The sequence below is a fragment of the Pinus tabuliformis genome, chromosome 2_2 (genome assembly GCF_031772625.1).
Source record: "Pinus tabuliformis cultivar Carrire ecotype Pingquan chromosome 2_2, CPIR1, whole genome shotgun sequence".
Classification (NCBI taxonomy): domain Eukaryota; kingdom Viridiplantae; phylum Streptophyta; class Pinopsida; order Pinales; family Pinaceae; genus Pinus; species Pinus tabuliformis.
In genome coordinates this window covers 509454889-509467034 of record NC_142300.1, presented here as the reverse complement: position 1 = coordinate 509467034, position 12146 = coordinate 509454889, and positions in this window count along the sequence as shown.

Below are 12146 nucleotides of genomic sequence, written 5' to 3'. Positions count from 1 at the left end.
TACATCAAGGTTTACACATGGTAACACAAGAGTATAACATCATCCATCCCAGGAAAAGTGGGGAAACCAACATATGCCATTACATGACCTTGATAATACAAGAAATACATGACTGAAATATTTCATCATCCTTCCTATGCATAGTGTAGGTACAAACTCATAAAATGACTACAATAGATAGAGACACACTATTACATCATGAGCCTTGATATGACCTTTTCATCGAATGTTATTCATGACATTTATAACAGAGACCACACATCTAAATAAGACCATGATAGTCATCAGCAACTATCATACATAGTGTATGATTTGCTTTATAAACATCTGTCAACGGCATCCAGACCAGCAACCTGTATACGTCCATTAGCGTAGATAGCACCAACTTGTGACAAGATATGTCATCATCAACTTCATCCAGAATCATTCACATATGTGAAAAATACCACAGCCATCTCATCAAGATCTGCATGATCTTGGGAACATCTGCATCAATCAACATATGTAAGTATCAACCTGTCATTATATCATCATGACTCCAACAATGCGACTTTGAGAAATCATCCATGTATCCAGCACTATGTATCTTGAGCTCAAGCTCATTTGTCAAGACTTCTTGATATCATCAACCGCCACAATGAGCACCAAAAACTTATAGGAATCCTGCATCATAACTGTATTATATGATCTTTATGCATGTGACGATAGCAGCATATGAGTGACTCATCATCAAGCAATGAAGATGTGTATTCAAGCTTTGTACTTCTCCTTATCCTTATGAAGATCACCAGGTAAACTCCGTATATGCATCATCAAAGAATCAACCACAAATCTGATCTGTAACCCCAAGAATGAGATTTTGTCATAGACAACTCATAACCATATCATAACAAGATATATCAATTAGCCATAAAAGCATCATCACCAAGGACTACATAATTCCAACAATGCATCATTAAAAGCATATGCTCCCCCTGAACCGGTGCCATCTGTTCATTGTCAGATCTGATCATGCATATATCAGCAAGAAGTATCAATTCATCATCATCAAGTTAGAATCAAAACACTTCAAGTATCAAGACATTTCCACACATCATCAGCAGATTGTAACCATTATTAAATAGAGCAAATAATGAATTGAATCACATCAGACCCTTTTTCTTGTGTCTGTCCCACTAACATATATGCGATTGTGCAGTGTCTAACTCGCGTATACACGCGACTTCCATTTATGAAACTTGCGTATGAGATTGAAGTTTTACACTTTCAGCTCCCCCTGAGTCTGTTATGTTTGTATAGTGTTGTGCCACATCTTTCTGACTGTACTTCCTTCTTCTTCCATATCTTCAAGTGTGATGATGTTTTCTCCTTTTGATATGGTGCCCGTACTTTGTTCCTGCATTCTTTTGCTGTATGTCCAAGCTTGTTACATGCATAACATCTCACATTTTTCATATTCCTTCTATAGAAATCAACAGCTTTGTGACCAAACATATTGCAAGCAAACCAATATCCCTTAAAATAACTGGAACGTGATGATCTTCCTGTGTGATGGTCTTGAACCATTCTCCTTCTACATCTGGCTGCAACATGTCCAAGATTATGACATACATAACATTCAATATTATTCATCACAGGAAATAACCGACTATCACTTCCGTAGTTAGGAGTAAAAGATTTTCTTTGAAGAATTTCTTTCCCTGGCTGTTGATGGGGTTGACCTCTCATCTCCTTGTTGAGCATTTCAGATTTTGCATTGGAGTCCCTTGTCTTACTTGGTGAACTAGTTCTCCAACAGATTCATGAAAACCAAGACCAGTTTTGATAGCAGGAGACCTTTGACTACTAAGAATATCATCCAAGATCTTAGTATTATCTTGAAATCATAAGAGATTATCTTTTTCTTCTAATTTATCTTTTAGAATATTTACCTCAACCTGATGTTGCTCTTCCTTTTCAAGATACTGCTTCTTCATGATTTCTTCAACATTTCTTCCTTCTTCCAACTGATGTCTTAGATTGAGAACTTCATTTTCTTGTTTTTCATGAGCTTGGAGAAGTTCGTTATTCTGATTCTTTGATTCTTCGAGATCTTCCTTTAACGAGAGGATTGTAGCTTCAAGACTTTCATAGTAACTGGATCTATCTCTGAGTTTCTTGATTGTTGTGCTCTTCTCATTGACTTCATTTCTTAGTGATGTTACCTCATCCTGCAACTTTTGATATTTGTCCTTGAATAACTTCCTTACCTTGTTTCCTTCCTCTAGTTGAGCTTTTAGTTTGGTAGCTTCTTCTTTGAAGGCACATTCCCTTTTGTTCAATAGAACTTGTTGATCTCTAATTTTGTTTCTAAGCCTTTTAAATTCTGCCTCTATTTGATATCTTTCTTGCTCACCCATAAGAGAAAATTTAGTTGTTTTGCTATCACTTTCATCTTTTCCAAATGGATAGATACCTGTATCACCATAGGATAACAAATTCATACCTGATAGATCATTTGCTTGTTCATCTTCATCATGAAGTGATTCTGAATCTGAAGTGCTTCTTCCACATATTCCCCAATCAATATTCCCACTGTCATAGTTCTTCTGAGATGTCTTCTTCTTCTTAGGTGCTTTCTTCTTAAGCTTCTTTCCCATTGTTTTACGGATCTCCTTCAAGCGATCAAGCTTCTACCAAAGGACCTACTCTGATTCCAATTGTTGGAAATAATACTGAGAAGGGGGGTGAATCAGTATTATCACATCAATAAAACTTTTTCATTTCCATATTCAGATTCACATATGATACTTCCACAACTACTTATGATTCAGTTAGTTGATCCTTAATGAGTGCATTAGAACATTATTAACCATATGAATAGTAAACCGAGGCAGTAAAACAGAACAGATCATCACACACAAGAAGCACACATGAACACCATGATGTAACGTGGAAACCCAATGTGGGTGAAAACCACCTGCTGCAAGTCGTCTCTATCTTCTTTTAATAAGAAACTTCCTTTTACAATATTTTGTACTGGTGCAGACTTATACTAGTACACAGGCTTCAACCTGCAGAGAGCTACAACCCTCTCTCGTTTTCCAGACTCTCCTGGAAGGGAGCTACAACCCCCTTAGTTCTTGTACTAGCCGATCCATTTACTAGTACGCAGGGTGCTACCTGCAGAAATGTTCCAACCTTTACTCATTTTCCAACTGCTGTTGGAAGGGAGCTACCACCCACTTTGCTCTTGTACTAGCTGAGATACTAGTACGTAGGCATCGGCCTACAATCTTCTCTCATCCGGGTACCAAGTTTCATACATTTTCATACTGGATACTCATGGAACACAACATCATAATCTGAAAGGCCACGTTTCATCCTATTTTCATACTGGACCCATCAATATCATTGAAGCACAAAATCAATCAATCTTCTGAATCACCCAATCACCAGATCAATATGTGTGTTAGAAATCAGATCTAGTCCATTAGATCACATAAAGATAAGTCATTATTATAGATCTCATCCATCAATACTGAAGCTAAACACAATCAATCAATCAATCACTTCTCAGAATGTTGTTATCAGAACATAGTACCAGTAACCAGACATTAATTCAGAACCCTGAACACGGCAGTAATAGACAAAATCAGCTAAAACATATCTTCTGAGAAGTCCGAAACTTCACCAATAGGAAGCATGTAGGTATCCGCACTTTCTCCATGTTGAGCCTCCGTATCACTGCACCTATGCCTCGGCTTGACTGCGCACCTTCGCATCAGCTGCTGTGGTTTGCCTGCGCACCCCCGCACCTGCACAGTATTCTGTTCTGTGAGTATCCGCATCTGCTGCTATAGCTTGCCTGTGCACTTCCGCACCTGCATAGTCTACTGATCTGCGGGTATCCGCACCTGCTGAGTCTTCTGAACTGCAGGTATCCACACCTGTAGAGTCTTCTGATCTACGGGTATCCGCACCTGCGCACTCTTCTGATCTATGGGTATACGCACTTGCACCGTGTCGCACCTGCGGTCCTGTGGGTATAGATAATTTTTCTGGCTTTAAGTATACCCCAGACTATCAGATTTATAGATCTGATCATGTGTCAAGGAGATCTCGACCCCTCAGTAGATCCGTCTTGTAATGCTCAGATTTCTCCTTGATTCAAATGCAGTTATCACTCACCAATCGATCACAAGTATTTCAGATCTCGCTCACCTTAAGATATTCAACACATGAGTGTCTCCAGCCAAATGATCTTCTTTCCTTTATATAGGTTAGGCCTTACCCAAACCATGGACCAAAACCATTGAGAAATAATACCAAGGATCCAATACTTGGGTTTAACTCTTTTGGATGCAATACCATGGACCAAAACCATAGGATCAAAAATTGTCGGACTAATACCATGGACCAACCATACGATTTCCCACGTGCATGCGCTTTTCTCTGCATGAAAGTCTGTGAACTTTAGGTCCGCAACTTTTGTTCAAAACACCTGCGAACATGTCCGCACCTTTTCAACGGCGCACCTGCGGACCCAGCCTAAGGCCACATCTTTGTGAACAGGAGCCTGCGGGCCTTTCATTTTCTACATTCTTTGTAGTCTGATCATCAACTTTTTGCTACTGCCCTGCTGCACTATGATATGTCATCTGTGTGAGTTGGCATAAAGGACAACACTTGTACCATAATGCCAACAATCTCCCCCTTTGGACTTGATGGCAAAGTTAATTTGCCATACTGAGAACTTGTTATCTGATTGTCACATCTAATATCTCTTTTGTAGATTCATCTAGTTATGTATAAGTGATTTGTTCTTCTATGAGAGGGTTTCCATCAAGTACAACACATGCATCATAATGCCAACACCTATTTCCTTGCTTAATTTCTTGAGAAATTAGGCCCCTATTATTTAGGAATTTCTTCAAAATGGATTGCGCAATTCCCAAGGTTGATCATTTGACTCCATGCAACGCCTGTACACTGAAGACTAGTCTATGACCGATGTTACACTACCTTGGAATCTCCACCATAGAAACTCAAATTCTCTGCATGATCTAGCAATTTTGGGTTGATTTATTAGTTAACTAGATGATCACTCAGTTTCACTGAAGTCCGATTGCACAACTAACCTTCCACTAGTTCCTTCAATAGTTGGAACTATTTTAACTAAAAACAACTTGAGATAAATGACTTTAATTGCTACAAATTAGGAATCACACATGCTTAATTGAAATCTAACTCCTCCAACTATAATTACTTAGTAAACTGGGTGACACAATCCATGTCACACAAGTTAACTGCATTCAAGTTGTCTGCTGATGTAGAAATTCAAAAATTTTCAATTTAATCAAGCAAAAATCAAATTGAGAATTTCTTGCAGCATATTTCAACACTCCCTATCATCAAGAAATGGATTATCAACCACCCTTATCCTACACTTTTGGAAATCAAACTTCCCTCTTGATAAATATTTTGTCAACATTTCAGCATCTTGTTCCTATGTTGGAATGTATTGTAGAAACATTATTCGCTTCCACAAATAGTCCTGTAAAAGGTGATACCAGATATCTATATACTGGGATTGATCATGAAATATAAGATTCTCAGAGATATTAATGCAAGTGTGATTATCACATTAGATTACAGTTGGATCCATCATCTGACCAAATGTTCCAACAAGTATCTTTCTCATCTAGATCACCTCAAATGTTGCTTGACTTGCAGTCATTTATTTTACTTCTGTCGAGTTAAGCACCACATATATTTGCTTCCTGTTGTACCAGGAAACCACCATGGACCCAATGCCAAAAATTCCACTTGATGTACTCTCTCAGTCTGATGGACTCCCTGACCTATGTGCATTTATGAATCCACGCAACTTCACTCCCTCTATTTGTTTGTACCATAGTCCAAACTAGGTTGTGCCTATGAGGTATAGTAAAACATGCTTAACTTCCTTCCAAAATAATTTGGTTGGCCTAACCATAGATTGGCTCAGCTGGTTGACTACATAGCACATATCTGGTCATTTTTTCACAAGGTACATTAGTGAACTCACTAGTTGTTGATAACTGGTAGCATCCATTTCCTCACCTAAAGTGGCATCCTCCTTCCTCTAGATGGTTTCTAGAGGTGTCTCCATGGGTTTACAACTATCCATGCAAAGCTTATGTAGTATTTACATACTTGACTTGAGAGAAAAATATTTCCCCATCACCTTAGCATACTTCCAACCCAAGGAAGTAGTGCATCATATCCATGTCCTTCATTTCAAACTCCCTTGCAAGGTCCTCCATGCAAGATCTGATCCAACCCTCATCACCATTAAAAATAAAATCACAAACATATAAGAAAATAATAATAAATTTACCTTCTAAAAAGATGTGATAGAGGTTTTCACCCGCTTCACTTTTGGTGAATCCCAAATTGGTGAGATAACTATCAATCCTATTATACCAAGCACAGGGTGCTTGTTTGAGACCATACAACACTCACTTGAGTCTGGACAAATGATTGTCCCAATAAAATGTCTCAAAACCTTAATGGTTTCTCGATGTACACCTCATCTTGAATAACCCCATTGAGAAATGTTGTTTCTACATCCATTTAGTGGATCTTCCACCCCATCTGTGCAGCCAGAGCAAGAATTGATGTAATGAATGATTTCCTTACTACAAGAGAAAAGGTCTCCTCATAGTCAATTCCCTCAACTTGAGAGTAACCCTTGGCCACAAATCTGTCCTTATACTTCTTTATGATTTCATCTGCTACATTCTTTAGCTTGAAGATCCATCTTGAACCCACTACTGATTTATCTGTTGGTATTGGTACCACTTCCCAAACACTATTCTTTACAATGGATTCGTATTCCTCCACCATTGTATCAACCCATATAGGTTTCTCTATTTCCTCCTCGAATGAGGGTGGCTCAATCTCTATATGCTGAATCATTAGAGCCATGTATCCAGTGTACTGATCAGATGACCTTCTCTGTCTGCACAAATTTGAAGGAGCTCCCACATTCTCCCTCACATCCTTCAAAAGTGTATTAGCTTCCCTAGTTCTTTCGTTCCTTCTCTGGATGGTTTTGCTTGAATGGTTGTCTCCACTCTCTTCAGCTTAATTTACGGCAAATACAAAACTTCATGAGGCTCCTCCTTTGGAGCTAAAAGATCCTCTTCTAGTGGGATCTGAAGCTCCCTCTCAGGAGAGAACCACATCTCTTTCTCCTCATCAAAATTTACATTCCTTCACACAATTATCATTCTGAGGGATGGAAAATACACATGGTAGTTGTGAGGAGTTTTTGTGTAACCCACAAACACCCCCAATTATTTGCTTGACTCAAGGTTCTTCCTTGATTCTTTGGAGACATGGCAGTAAATAGAGGCTCCAAAAATATTGAAGTGTGACACATTCAACTTCCTCCTTGAGAAAGCCTCCTCTGGTGTAATCATACCAGGAATTTGATGAGGACTTCAATTCTGCAAATAGACTATTGTGTTTAATGCCTCAACCCACAAATGCAGAGGTAGGCCTTGGTCATGCAATGTCTCCCTCACAACTCCCACAATACTACAGTTCTTTCTCTCATCCACCCTATTTTGTCGTGGGTCATGGGGTGTTGTCAATTCTCATTGAAGGCCTTCTTTCACATAGAAATTTTTGAATTCATTCAAAACATACTCACCTCCATTATCACTTCTTAGAGCCTTCACCTTCTTATTGGTTTATTTCTCAACCAACGTCTTGAATTCTATGAACTTGGAGAAGGTCTCATATTTAGTTAGCATGAATAATATCCATCACTTCCGTGAGAAATCATCAATAAAAATGAAAAAATATTTGTGCCTGGTAGTGGAGGTTATCGACAAAGGTCTACAAACATGAGAGTGGATAGTGTCATTCTTCTACATCTTAATATTTTGAAGTTTATACTTGAGCACCAGCTTCCTATGGTCACTACTATTCTGGAACACATCTATTAGTGCCTTCCACATTGCATAAGGAGTTTCCTTCCCATGGATATTGGTGACAATGTGGTCCTATAATCCATCCAATATTATTCTCCTCGCCTTGGTTGCATCTTTCTTCCCCTGAGAAATACTTTGGGCATTATTTTCTGTTGGTTTTGCAACATCTCTCTTGATGTATTCTAGCAATCCATTATCATCCAACACTGCCTCCATGCGATCTTTCCATGTAATGAAATTAGAGCTACCTTCCAAGGCATACTCTAGTCTTAGCTCGTTGAAGGTCATCTTCTAAGCTCTAAAGAAATCTTGCTACATCGAACTGCAAATTCAAACCTCTTGAGAAACAACTTCAAAATTCCTGCTCTAATGCGAATTCTACTCTAATACCATGTATAAATTATGGTGTATATTTGCAACTGCTCATGAATTTTTAATCAAAATCACAAAACACAAACCTACCCTACTAATCTATTAAAGGTAATTCACAATTTACATGCAATAAGAAATAACACACATGCACATAATATTTTTCCAGGGGGGAGAAATCTACTAAGAACCCCTATGCCTACTTGCATTAATATGATGAAAATGATGTATTACAATTGCTTATCTCAATTGATAACAACCTACAAGTGAATAACCACTCTCTCTGCTCACTGAGAATCTCTGACCGAGACTTAGTCAATTTCTGCCTCTTCTTGAGCCCCTATTTCCTTGTGCAATTCCTTGAGAAATTAGGCCCCTATTATTTAGGAATTTTTCCAAAATGGATTGTGCAATTCCCATGGTTGATCATATGACTACATGCAACACCTATGCACTCAAGACTAGTCTACAACTAATGTTACACTACCTTGGAATCTCCACCACAACTGGGGAGCTCAAATTCTCTACAGGAACTAGCTATTTTCGGTTGATTGATTGGTTAATTGGATGATCTCTAAGTTTGATTGAAGTCCCACTACACAAATGACCTTCAACCAGTTCCTCAAGAAGTTGGAATTAGTTTAACTGAAAAAAACTTGAGATAACTAACTTTGATTGCTACAAATTAGCAAGTACACATACTTAATTGAACTCTAATTCCTCCAACCCAAATTTACCGAGTAAACTAGGTGACACAAGCCATGTCACACAAGTTAACTACATCCAAGTTGTCTCCTAATGTGGAAATTCAAATTTTCTCAATTTAATCATGGAAAAATCAAATTGAGAATTTATTGTTGTATCTTTCAACACCCATATGGTTTGGATAGAATACTTAATATTTTCGACAAGATTCTGCTCTTGAAACCAAAAAAAAAGGATGATCATTTTAGGTTTTTTTAATCAAAATTTGAAAATTTCCCCTCCTCTGCTTTCTCAACCCATGATATACAAGATTCAAGGGTTTTTTGGATAGATCTATAGTTGACGATGTTAGATCTTGGAATCAAGAGCTCCTTTCTATATGGTTTATCTCTAGATCTAATACAATGTAGTAGATTTGAGGTCGAGGGACACAAACCTGATCCTAAAAATCCTTTCCTTGAAAAATTTCCTTATCTGAGTCTGAGCCCATAGATACATGAGTTTTTTTATGGCCTCCCATCCTTTTTTCATCGGGTAACTTTTCCTTATACAAAACTAGGATTGGGATTCCTGCTACTTTTGAACCTTTAAGGCTTGGGACCATTGTTCCTTCTTGTTTTCCTCGTCCATCTTATATTATGATTTGTGTATTTTCATTGGCCTCATTTGTGGGATTACCAAACTTCCCCTTTGTCCTTTTCGTCTGAGAGTTTTTGATATGGAAACTGCCATCTTTTGGGTTTTTTTGGCTTGTTTCATTTTCCTTCTTGTATTATTCTTGTTTGTATATATTATTCTTATTTTTTTATTTTTTATTAGATTACAATTATAATTTTGATTTTTAAACTTAATATTAAGCTTATGAAAAATTAATAGTATTTAATTAATTATGACTTATTATAAGCCCCGAAGGGGCAACACAGTTGGTGATGACGATGAAAATGAAGTGTTATGTGCAAGAAGGTTGGAGGTTCAAATCCCCCAATCCCCTTGTTCCTATGGAAATAATGGAAGTCTCTCTCTCTCTCTCTCTCTCTCTCTCTCTCTCTCTCTCTCGATATATATATATATATATATATATATATATATATATATATATATATATATATATATATATATATATATATATATATATATATATATATTATTTTTAATTTTATTAGATTATAATTATAATTTTTATTTGAAATTTAATACTATGTTTATGAAAAATGTAATAGTTTATTTAATTAATTATGAGTTATTATAAGCCCCTAATGGGCAACACAATTGGTGATGGCCATGAAAATGAAGTGTTATGTGTGAGGAAGTTTGAGGTTCAAATCCCTTGATTCAACTATGCATGTGAAAGGGGCATACATAGCCACCTAGAGGTTATAGTGGTAGTGGTTGGAATCAACCTTGTGTCACATGAGTACGAGACCAACCCAATTGTTGATTCCTCTAGATACAGAAAAATGACTTACTATAAATAGAATCTAATATAAATTTATAGATTTTTTGCACTAAATCACTTATTACATGCACAAGAATATAAAGCTTGTATTATTATATTTTAATTAGACCTCTAGCCTCTACAATAATCCAACTTTTCTATTACGATTAATTAAACAACAAAGATTAACATTTACAGGTGATACTTCTAACTTAGAGTGACATATCATATGCTTATTGTGATGTGGTATATACTTTCAATATTCTAATATTTTCCTTAGAAGGTCCATTTTAGGCCTAAATTTACTTTAATTTTCCCCTTTTCACATTCATAATATTTTTCATGTTTATTTTCTAGAAAAAAAAAGTGGAAAAACCATGGCAATGTAACCAAAACTTCTCGAAATATATGAAGAAGGGAAGTGAGTTATTGAACTAGGAAAAGTTGGAGATCAATGTTATGTTTACCCTTGGAATAGAACCATTATAGAGTACATACTAAAGATGATGGAAATGAATCTAGAAGAAGCCACATGGAAAAATGAGTAAATGAACACCCTACTATAGAATCTGAGAGAAAAACATTTTAAAAGTGGGGGAGAGGGTGTGCTACACTAAGGCCCTAACTTTAATTTATTATTAGTTTATTAGTTATGATTAATTTACAATAATTTTCCTCCTTTTCACATTCATAATGTTTTTCATATTTCATTTCTAAAATAAATTTGGCAAAAATGTGTCAATGTAAACACAATTTTTTGAATTATACGAAGGGAATTATGTTCTTGAACCAGGAAACGTTAGAGATTAGAGTTATGTTTCTCCTTGGAATATAATCATTATAGAGTACATAATCAAGTGGAAGGAAATGGATCTAGAACAAGACACATGGAAAAATGACAACTCATGAAGAAATACCCTATTACAAGATTTTAGAGAAAAACTTTTACAAGAGGGGGCGATATGTTAGGGCCCTAAACTTCATTTATTATTATTGTATTAATTATGATTAATTTATTCTAATTTTACTGCTTTTCACATTCATAATATTTTTCATGTTCCTTCTCTAAAAAAACATCTTAGAAAAGTATGTCCATGTAAACAAAACTTCTAGAACTATATGAACAAGGAAAGTTAATTATTGACCCAAGAACAAATAGAAATCAATGTTATGTGTCCATTTGGAATAGAACCATTATAGAGTACATAATCAAGTGGATGGAAACACATCTAGAGGAAGCCACCTGGAAAAATGAGTAATTCATGAAGAAAAACTTTATTACAAGATTTGAGAGAAAAAGATTAAAAGAGGGGGGGCTATGTTAGGGCCCTAGCCTTCATTTATTATTAGTGTATTAATTATTATTAATTTACTCTAATTTTTCTCCTTATCACATTCATAATATTTTTCATGTTTATTTTTTAAAAATAGTTCTTAGAAAATATGTCAATGTATACAAAACTTATGGAATTATATGAAGAAGGGAAATTAATTCTTTAACTAAGAAAAAATAGAGATCAATGTTGTGTTTCCCTTTGGAATAGAAAAATTATAGAGTACATAATCAAGTAGAAGGAAATCATCTAGAAGAAACCACATGAGAAAAATGAGTCATGAAGAAATACCCCATTACAAGCTTTGTGATATTTTTTTCTTAAAAGAGGCAGTGTTAT